Source organism: Dipodomys spectabilis, unplaced genomic scaffold, assembly GCF_019054845.1.
Source record: "Dipodomys spectabilis isolate Male_0828 unplaced genomic scaffold, ASM1905484v1 ptg000082l, whole genome shotgun sequence".
Lineage (NCBI taxonomy): Eukaryota > Metazoa > Chordata > Mammalia > Rodentia > Heteromyidae > Dipodomys > Dipodomys spectabilis.
In genome coordinates, this window is record NW_024870759.1 from 5,244,137 (window position 1) to 5,255,894 (window position 11,758).

Below are 11,758 nucleotides of genomic sequence, written 5' to 3' on the forward strand. Positions count from 1 at the left end.
TTCGTTTTTTAACATAACATCTTGTACATCTCATTGTCGCAATGGGTCCACTTGTATCCCTATTTAAACCATTTGTTTTTTCCCTTCCCCTCCACAAATTATACCAACATCAAATACAGTGAAAACAAGCCTTGTATCGTGGAGGAGGGACATACAAAGCAACAAAGAAATATCTTTTTTTTAATTTTGTATTGTAAAGACACTATACAGAGGGTTACAGTTACATGAGCAAGGTAATGAGTACACTTCCTATTGAGCATTGTTACCCCCTCCATTGTTTTCCCCCTACTATCCCTTCCCTCCCTACCTTCCCTGAGGTTCTTTTTTTTTTTAAATTGTGATTAAGTGATTACATAATTTCCCAAATTTCACAGTATTGTGGAATAATGATGCTCATTTAAAGTCACAAGTTCATTCTAACTTTCCTGGAGCAAATTGTCTATCACAGTCTATAACATATAACGGTGTACACATATACACCATAGATGTGATCAGCAGCATGGGGATATTTAGTAGTGGTTCGACCAGATGAGTGGGAGTTCTTTGTTTCTTAAGTCCTGTTAATTTTGTCGTATCACCTAACATTTTGGATTTAGCATCCACTTATCAGGGAGACCATGTACCGTTTGTCTCTTTGCTCTTGGCTTCCCTCGCTCAACATGATTCCTTCTAGCTCCATCCATTTCCCTGCAAATGCCATTATTTTGTCATTTCTAATGGCTGCATAATATTCCATTGTGTATAGATACCACAATTTTTGGATCCATTCATCTGTGGTGGGGCATCTGGGTTGTTTCCATATCCTAGCTATTGCGAACAGTGCTGCAATAAACATGGAGGTGCACGTGTCCTTGTATATTGGTTCCTGTTGTTCAGGGTAGATGCCTAGAAGTGGTATGACTGGGTCGTAAGGAAGGTCAATCTTTAGCTTTCTGAGGACCCTCCAGACTACTTTCCAAAGTGGTTGTATAAGTGTACATTCCCACCAGCAGTGTAATAGGGTTCTTCTTTCTCCACATCCCCTCCAGTAACAAAGAAATATCTTATAAATATGTTAGAAACAATCGCAAGAAAGAAAAACCATTTGAGTCCTTATCTTGGGGTTCATTTCACCTAACTTCAACTTATCTGACCGTTTCTGCTTGTCTCAGACATATACTAGTTATTGCAAATAAGGGAAACCATGGGACCTATGTTTCTTTGGGCCTGGTTTACTTCACTTAATATTATTTTTTCCAAGTCTTTCCATTTCCTAACAAATGGGGCAATGCCATTCTTTCTGATGGAGCCATAGAATTCCATTGTATATATATACCACATTTTCTTGATCCATTCATCTACTGAGGGGCATCTGGGTTGGTTCCATATCTTTGCTGTGGTAAATAATGCTGCAGAAAACATAGTTGTGCTGGTAGCTTTAGTATGGTCTTCTTTGTGCTCATTTGGATAAATGCCCAAAAGTGGGATTGCTGGGTCGTAGGGGAGCTCTATGTGGAGTCTTTGAGAAAACTCCATACTACTTTCCAAAGTGGTTGAAAAAGTTTACACTCCCGCCAACAATGCAGTAAGGTTTCCTTCTGTCCACATTCCCTCCAGCATCTGTTGTTATTAGAGTTCTTGATTATAGCCATTCTAACTGGGGTGAGGTAATATCTCAATGTTGTTTTGATTTACATTTCTTTTATGGCTAGGGAGGTTGAGCATTTGTTCATGTGTCTATTGGCCATTCTTCTTTCCTCTTCAGAGAAGTTTCTCTTTAAGTCTTTAGCCCACTTATTTATTGGGCAGTTGTTTCTTTGAGGATTTGTTGTTGGGGTATTTAATTTTTTGAGTTCCAGGTATATTTTAGATATGAGACCCTTGTCCATTGTATGGCTAGTGAAGATCTTCTCCCAATCGTGGGCTTTCTATTGATCTTGCTAGCTATGTCCTTTGCCATGCAGAAACTCTGCAATTTCATGCAATCCCATTTGTCCAATCTTTCTTTGATTTGTTTTGTTTCTGGGTCTCTTTTAAGAAAATTTTGAGCCGGGCGCTAGTGGCTCATGCCTGTAATCCTAGCTACTCAGGAGGCTGAGATCTGAGGATCGCAGTTCAATGCCAGCCTGGGCAAAAAAGGCCGTGAGACTCCTATCTCCAATTAACCACCAGAAAACCGGAAATGGTGCTGTAGTTCAAGTGGTAGAGCGCTTGCCTTGAGCTGAAGAGCTGAGGGACAGCGCCCAGGCCCAGAGTTCAAGCCCCATGACCAACATAAAAAAAAATAAAACAAAAAAATAAAAAAACCTCAAAATTTTAGCCTGTTCCAAGCAGACCTAGAGTTTCTCCTATTCCATCCTGTAATGTTTTTAGAATGTCTGATTTGACTCGGAGGTCTTTGATATATTTGGAATTGATTCTGGTGCAGGGTGATATATAAGGATCTAGCTTTAGTTTTCTTTTCTTTTCTTTTTTTGGGTCCGGGCGTGGGGCCTGAACTCTGGGCCTGGGCGCTGTCCCTCAGCTCTTCAGCTCAAAGCTAGCGCTCTATCACTTGAGCCACAGCGCCACTTCCGGCTTTTTTCTTTTTTGCTTATGTGGTGCTGAGGAATCGAACCCAGGGCCTCATGCATGCAAGGCAAGCACTCTACCACTGAGCCACCTTCCCAGCCCCCTAGCTTTAGTTTTCTACAGGTGATTAAGCAATTTTGCCAGCACCATTTACTGAAGAGGCTGTCTTTCTTCCATTCTAATTTTTTAGCTTCCTTATCAAGGATTAGATGACTATAGGTCTGTGGGAGTCAGTTCTGGGCTTTCAATTCTATTCCATTGGTCCTGAGGTCTGTTTTTGTGCCAGTACCAAGCTGTTTTGATTACCACTACTTTGTAGTAGAGTTTGAAATTTGGTATTGATATTCCTCCAGCACTGTTCTTTCTGTTATGTATCGTTTTTGCTATCCATGGTCTTTTATTGTTCCATATGAAATTTTGGATTGCCTCTTCTATTTCCTTGAAGAATGAGGTTGGAGTATTGATAGGTATCACATTGAATTTATAGATAGCCTTGGGATGTATTGCCATTTTCACAATGTTGATCCTTCCAATCCAGGAGCATAGAAAGTTTTTCCACTTTCTAAGTTCTGCTTTGATTTCCTTTTTCAGGTTTTTACAATTTTCATCATAGAGGTCCTTCACTTCTTTTGTTATGTTAATTCCTAGGTACTTAATTTTTTGTGGGGCTATTACGAATGGATTTGCTTTCCTGATTTCAACCATGCTTTTCTCATTGTTGGCATACAGAAAAGCCATTGATTTTGGAGGGTTAATTTAATTTAATTTAATTTTTAATTTTTATTGTTATTTTTTTCGGTCTGGTCGTGGGACCTGAACTCTGGGCCTGGGCGCTGTCCCTCAGCTCTTCAGCTCAAGGCTAACACTCTACCACTTGAGCCACAGTACTACTTCTGGCTTTTTTTCTTTTTGCTTATTGGTGCTGGGGAATCGAACCCAGGGACTCCTGAGCCACCTTCCCAGCCCTGAGGGTTAATTTTATACCCTGCTACTTTACCAAAGTTTTGAATCAGCTTGAATAATTTGGGAGTGGAGTCCATGGGATTCTTTAAATACAAGATCATGTCATCTGCAAAGAGGGAGAGTTTTACTTCATCTTTTCCTATTTGGATCCCTCAAAACTCACACATTGGAAACCTAACCCATAATGTGATGATATTTGTAGATGGGGCCTTTGCAAAATAATTAGGTTTGGATGTAATTACAAATGAGGGTATATTCCCCCCTCTGAATGAAATTAGTATTCATATATGAAGAGATACTTGAGAAGAGAATGTTTCCTTTCTTCTACATGTGATGACAAGCCTTCAAAAAGTTCCTCATGAGAGCCCAACCATGATGGCATTCCAATCTTGAATTTCCAGCTTCCATGTGAGAAAATAAATTTCTATTCGATAAGACACTTAGGCTATGGTATTGTGTTATGATAGCTGAAATGAAGTCTCAGCGTGCTCACCACAAAAAGAATGGTTTTACTTCCAACAGCTTATGTAAGAAGTCAATTTAGGCAAACAACAAGGAAGCAAATATATTATGGAATATGAGGTGATATTATTCTTTTTTTTATTGTAAAGATACTATACAGAGGGTTACATTTACATGAGTGAGGTAATGAGTACACTTCCTCTTGAACATTGTTACCCCCTCCATTGTTTTCCCCCTACCATCCCCTCCCTCCCTTCCTTCCCCGAGGTTCTTTTTTTTTTTTTTTATTGTGATTAAGTGATTACATAATTTCCGGAATTTCACAGTATTGTGGAATAATGATGCTCATTTAAAGTCACAAGTTCATTCTAACTTTCCTGGAGCAAATTGTCTATCACAGTCTGTAACATATAACGGTGTTCACATGTTATACACCATATATGTGAGCAACAGCGTGGGGATATTTAGTAGTGGTTCAACCAGATGAGTGGGAGTTCTTTGTTTCTTAAGTCCTGTTAGTTTTGTCGTATCACCTAACATTTTGGATTTAGCATCCACTTATCAGGGAGACCATGTACCGTTTGTCTCTTCGTTCTTGGCTTCCCTCGCTCAACATGATTCCTTCTAGCTCCATCCATTTCCCTGCAAATGCCATTATTTTGTCATTTCTAATGGCTGCATAATATTCCATTGTGTATAGATACCACAATTTTTGGATCCATTCATCTGTGGTGGGGCATCTGGGTTGTTTCCATATCCTAGCTATTGTGAACAGTGCTGCAATAAACATGGAGGTGCACGTGTCCTTGTATATTGGTTCCTGTTGTTCAGGGTAGATGCCTAGAAGTGGTATGACTGGGTCGTAAGGGAGGTCAATCTTTAGCTTTCTGAGGACCCTCCAGACTGCTTTCCAAAGTGGCTGTATAAGTACACATTCCCACCAGCAGTGTAATAGGGTTCCTCTTTCTCCACATCCCCTCCAGCATTTGTTGTTGGCTGATTTGTGGATGTGGGACATTCTAACTGGGGTAAGGTGGTATCTCAGGGTTGTCTTTATTTGCATTTCCTTCACCACCAGGGATGATGAACATTTCCTCATGTGTTTCTTTGCCATTTTTATTTCTTCATTTGAGAAGTCCCTCTTTAGTTCCCTTGCCCATTTAGTAATTGGTTTGTTAGGTTTGGGAGGGATTAGTTTCTTGAATTCCCTGTATATACAGGATGTTAACCCCTTGTCTGATATATTGCTGGTAAATATTTTTTCCCAATTAGTTGGCTGTCTTTCTAGCTTAGTTGCAATAGATTTAGCTGTGCAGAAGCTTTTTATTTTAAGGTAGTCCCATTTGTCGAGTCTCTCTCCAACTTGTGATCCTGGGACTCTGTTCAGGAAGTTCCTTCCTGTGCCTATTAGTTCAAGTGTCTCTCCTACTCTGTCCTGCAGTAGTTTGAGAGATTCAGGTTTAATGTTAAGGTCTTTAATCCATTTTGAGTTGATGTTGGTGCATGGTGATAGGCTGGGGTCCACTTTTAGTTTTCTGCATGTGGCTGCCCAGTTTTCCCAGCACCAGCGGTTGAAGAGGCTGTGATTCTTCCATTGTATGTCTTTGGCTCCTTTGTCGAATATCAGCTGGCTGTAGGCCTGTGGATTTATTTCTGGATCTTCTATTCTGTTCCATTGGTCTTCGGGTCTGTTTTTGTGCCAGTACCATGCTGTCTTTGTTATTATAGCTCTGTAGTAGAGTTTGAAGTTCGGCATGGATAGCCCTCCCATATTGTCTTTATCCCCTAGAATTGTTTTGGCTATTCTAGGTCTTTTGTTGTTCCATATAAATTTTTGGACTGTTTTCTGTATTTCAGTGATGTACGTCATTGGGATTTTAATAGGAATTGCATTGAATTTGTATATTAGTTTTGGAAGTATTACCATCTTTACTATATTAAGTCGGCCTATCCAGGAGCATGGGAGGTCTTTCCATTTCCTAGTGTCTTCTGCAATTTCTTTCTTTAACTTTTTATAGTTCTCATTAAATAGTTCTTTTACATCTTTGGTTAGGTTAATTCCGTGATATTATTCTTAAGGACTGGAAATGAAGGCAAACAGCCAAGCACCATTGTGACTGCAAGGTACTCTCTTTAGCACCACAGAATTGATAGATAAGACTGAATCACTCTCCTTTGTCTCCATGGTATGGGAAGTGAGCAGTGGTCCTAACCCGTATCCATCACTCATGATTCCTCCTGAGTGTTATAAGGCAGCTAAGAGATGAACCAGCAAGGTCTTTTCAAATTCCTCAGATGATGCACAATTCATTCACACTAGATATGTCAAAGCAGACTCTGAAGAAACTCATTCAAACACAAAATTTTAAGTCAAAATAAAAACAAGGCCAGGTGCTGGTGGCTCACGCTCTTAAGTCTAGCTACTCAGGAGGCTAAGATCTAAGCATCGTGGTTCAAAGCAAGCCTGGGTAGGAAAGTCAGTGAGAGACTCTTTATCTTCAATTAACCACCAGAAAACTGGAGGTGGAGGTGTGGCTCAAAGTGGTAGAGTACTAGCCTTGAACAAAAGAACTCAAGGATAGCCCCCAGGCCCTGAATTCAAGCTCCACAACCGACAAAACATTAAAATAAAATAAAATAAAAGCGAGCACAGTTCCTATTGCTATTGAATTTTATTGCCACATACTCAGCTACTTATGGACCACTAAAAACACCAAACAGCTCACTTGATATTCTATTTGATTGGTAGCTTCTCTGATGATCTGTCTATAAGCTGGGCCTCTGGAGATAAGGCTACCTCTCCAATGCCCTAGAGTTCTTTTTTTTTTTTTTGAAGATTACATCATAATATTTATTAGAAAAATTTTTGGAGTAACTTTGACCCATTAATCCTGGAGTCAAAAGCTCAAATGTTTTCAGGGACACACAGTCAATCCAAATGTTAAATGTAGCATGAGAAAAGGCAATGAGAGGAGAAATAATTACATTTGTGTCTCCTAAACAATTTCACATCTTTATAAATACTGCCTAAGCCAAACTGTAAACCATGTTTCATTCTGATTAAAATATTCTGACAAAACAGTTCATTAAAAGCAAAGATACTTTCAAAAAATTTTACTTGTAAATTTAATAAGGAAAAATAAATGCAAATTAAATAGTAACAGGTACCCAATTAAATTAAATCATGTCATATATTCTTTAATATCAAATAATCTCCCAAAGTCCAAATGCAATATATGAATGCTTTCACTATTGGAAAAAGTAGAAAAAAAACTTCTTACTACAATTGCAACAATGTAAAACCATGCACCCTCATCTTAAAATGGATAAGATTATGGCCAGGTGCTGGTGGCTAACACCTGTAATCTTAACTACTCAGAAGGCTGAGAGCTGTGGATCTTAGTTCAAAGCCAGACTGGGAAGAAAAGTCCATGAGACTATAATCTATATTTAAGCATCAAAAAAGCTGGGAGTGAATCTGTGCCTTAAATGGTAGAGCATTAGTTCTTAAGTGAAAAGAGCTCAGGGACAACACCCCAATGCTGAGTTCAAACCCAGGACCAACACACACACACACACACACACACACACACACACACACACACACACACACACACACGATGAGATTCTGTAAGATGAAACTAGACATATTACAGTACAAAGAATTAAAATTATTTTCTTATTCAACATTTAGCTATGAATGGTATTGTTATTGTAATCTCAATTTTCAGAGAAAATCTTAGAAAAAAATTGTGGATTTTTTTGTCTATAAACTATTTATTAACAGAAAAGGCCTACACTCATTTCTTCTTGGACACACCCACAATGCGACCATGGGGTCTTGGTGTGTTGGCCTCTGACTCGAAGGCCCCAGAAGTGGCGCAGCCCTCTATGGGCTCGAATCCTTTTCAGCTGCTCCAGGTCTTCACGGAGCTCATTATCCAGACCATGGGCCAGAACCTGGCTGCATTTTCCATCCTTTCCATCCTTCTGTGTGTTTAAGAACCAGTCTGGGATCTTGTACTGAGTTGGAATCTGCATAACGGTAATCACACGTTCCCCCTCAACCTCTGTGAGTTCTCCAGCCCTCTTGGTGACGTCAGCGTCCGCCTTCCTCAACACTACATGAGCGGATCTTCGCCCCACACCCTTAATGGCAGTGATGGCAAAGGCTATTTTCCACCGCCCATCGATGTTGGTGTTGAGTACTCGCAAAATGTGCTGGAACTTCCCAGGAATCACTAAAGACATGGCAGCAGCACCAATGGGGTGTGTAGGCCTCCCTCCTGTGGAAGCAAAATTTGTGATCTTAGAAAATGACATATACTAAGCAGAGTCAGGTTACTCCAGTAAGAGCTTAGGAATATGAATTATGGGATGATACAGAAATATCATTGTCATAGCAATCATGTCCTGGTGTTTTCTTTTTTTGTTTTTTTTTTTTTTTTTTGGTCGGTTGTAGGGCTTGAACTCAGGACATGAACACTGTCCTTGATCATGTTTGTGCTCAAGGCTAGCACTCTACCACTTGAGCCACAGACCACTTCCAGTTTTTGAGTAGTTAATTGGAGATAACAGTCTCACTCGGACTTTCCTGCCCAAGCTGGCTTTGAACTGCAATCCTCAGACCTCAGCCTCCAGAGTAGCTAGGATTACAGGGTTGAGCCACCAATGCCCAGCTGTCCTGGTGTTCTTGATGAAGACCTTGGACCCAGACTTAACTGCCTCAGTCAAAGAGATATGGATTGTTCAGTAAATAAGGATGTGCCTATGTCACATAATGACCTGTACACGAATATATATTATTGTAAGGAAACTGAGTCATGAGGTTATCAGGATAAGGAAAGAGCCCAGACCAACAAACCTTATTCAGGAGTGAAGCCTGGGAAGGGCAACCATGACTGAAGGGGAAATGGAGCTCCTCCCCACCCCTCCCCACCTTACAACTAGGCCCTCTTTAAATATTAGGCAGAAAAAGTGAAGCTGGGGGAGGGGCAGATGGGAGTGGGGTAAGAAGGAGGCAGGGTGGGTGAGCAAGGTTATTTTCACTGAGGAGTTTCAAGGTTTCAACAGCATCTGTGTTCATTAGGAGCATCAGCATCAGATATGGCTTTGGTCTCAGGTTCTCTTCCAAGACTTGCTGGTACATTTGTTCAAGGGGAAGGGGAGGGGAGATGATTTAGCGGGGTGGGCAGCAAGGATTATTCTAAGATATGGCTGTCTGGGGGCAGGTGAGTGCTTTGGGTTAAGTTACTTTTCATCAATTATGGCTTTATTATAGTAGCTCTAAACTGGCAACAACCCAAATGTCCTTCAGTGAATGAATGGATAAATAAACCATGTATACGATCTCTTCATGTCACAGAATTCTAGTTAACAATCAAATGGGAAATGGAATAAAATACAGAATCGCACAACATCGATAACCCTCAAAACCATGTTATATAAAAGAATCTAGGTCTCCCAAAGCACATGTTGCACAATGATATTTATCTGAAATCCAAGAACAGAGAAAACGAGCAACTGGGCTCGGTAGTGCACGTCTGTAATGCCAACAAGATGTTAGGTTTGTGAGTTTAAAGCCAGCCTGAGCTGCATAGTGAAAAACCTATCTCAAAAACACCAAACCAAGCCAAGCCAAACCAAACAACAACTAAACAGGCAAAAGTAATTGTGGCGAGACAATGAAGAGTTATGATTACCTCTGTTGCATTTGGGAGTGGGCATGGCATGGACTGAGCAATTGTCATGAGGAAATACTCTAGATTTTAATAGATTTTAATTGTGTTCGCATGTGTGTATGAATATATGAAAAATTCACCTGTACATTCAAAGTTTGTGCCTTTTAGGTAAGTTCTTTAAAAATGTTATTGTTATTATAAAGGTGATATACACAGGAATTAATTACAGTTAGATAAGTCAGGTAATGAGTACATTTTTTTCATACATATCACCTCTTCCCTTATCCTCCCCCAGTCCTTCCCTCCTATTTCCACTTTCAACAGTGTCCAGTGAGCTCCACTGATGCACTTTTAAACCTTGTGTGTGTGTGTGTGTGTGTGTGTGTGTGTGTGTGTGTGTGTGTGTGTGTGTGTGTGAGAGTTGTGGGGCTTGAATTCAGGGCCTGGGCATTGTTTCTGAGCTCTTTTGCTCAAGGGTAGCACTCTACCATTTTGAGCCACAGTACTACTTCCAGTTTCCTGCTGGTTAATTGGAGGTAAGAGTTTCACAGACTTTACTGCCCAGGCTGACTTTGAACCACGATCCTCAGATCTCAGCCACCTGAGTGGCCAGGATTACAGATATAAGCATCTGGCACCTGGTTACTTTTTTACCCTTTTTCCCTCAAGTTCTATGGCCTCCCCTCCCAAAGAGACACTTGAATAAACTCTGCAGAAAGAAAAGAAAGCAGAAACAACATAAAAGAGACCTCTTGTTTGCACATCTTGGAGTTCTTTTTGATATATACATACATATATATAATTTTATAAAAATATAAAGAGGTACACAGGCATTATGCCTTTGTGTTTCTCCTCTAAGAGCATCCTCTTTTGGTTTCACTGTGTATGAGTGTCCACAATCCTGTATAATTTATCATATCCCAGTGTATTTCAGATCTAACTTCTGCAAATGAGAGGAAACATGCACTCGTTCTTTGTCTCTCTGAGCTTGGCTTAACTCACTTAAAATGCTTTGTTCTAGGTCCATCCGTTTCCCTGCAAACCACATAATCTTTGTAATGGCTGTGTAAACTTCCATGGTGTATAGGTACCACATTTTTTGGAGTCCACTCATCCATTATTGTAGGGCATCTGGGATGTTTCCATTGCTTGACTATTATGAATAGCATGTTAGTTTTATTGAAATTAAGAGAAAAGGAAATGAAAGGCTTGAGAAACAGGAAATAAAGCCATCAAAGAACCAGTAAAGCACAAAATGAGCCTAGCAGTGTCTGTCATGCAGGCCTGTCTTCCGAGAAGGGAGTCAGGCAGCTGTTGTATGGCACCCCTGTGAATGGGGCCAGCCCTGCCTGGCTGCTTCCTGTTTGTGCTGGCTATGGAGTTGGCCCAAGGTTGGGGGAAAGGAGGCTCAACTTGATCTTGGTGGCAGGGATTGGCTCTAATGGTCCACAGGCTCCTCATCCTCCAGAAATGTTTATTACAGACTTTCTGGGAAGACAGATAATTCTATAAAATTTGACATGAGTTTTTGCCAAACCCATTACAGTCTCTTAACCTCTTGGCAGCTGTTTCAGGAGCATCACAAAAACAGCTGAAACAAGTTTCCAGAGCACAGCACAGTGGGCATTAATCCCACAAACTGGCTCCAAAAGGAAAGAAAAAATGGCAAATTCAAAAAAAAAAAAAAAAAAAAAAAAGGCAAAGAAATAGTAGTTGGAACTGAGGAGTCTTTAATGAAGGACCAGAGTCACAGATGAGTTCTGTGGTAAGAGCAGCACCCTCTAATGCTTAGAAAACTTAGCTCTCCTGACTTTCCAACCCATAGAAGAGCAAAAAAAAAAAAAAAAAGATTGAGAGTGGAACTTCTGCTCTTTCTCCTCTTTCCTTCCCTCCATCCCTCCTCATCCTTAGGTCCCATTCAACTCTGTTGTTTACTTGGTGGGTTTGTTTCTACTGAGCTGCATGTTCAAAAGCCTAGGTCATTTGTTCTCTTTCTCTCAGACTGGACTTGTTCCTGCTTCTGTTTAATTTCCTCCTGTTGGTCCTAAGAGTGTGATGGCAAGTTGGATTTCTCTCTCGAGTGCGATGGTAAGTTGGATCTC

General features: G+C 40.4%; 1 pseudogene; it reads right to left on the bottom strand.

Annotated features, from left to right (window-relative positions):
* Positions 1-7,775: 7,775 nt before the first annotated feature.
* Positions 7,776-8,240, bottom strand: LOC122110933 (annotated as a pseudogene).
* Between the last annotated feature and the right edge of the window lie 3,518 nt (positions 8,241-11,758).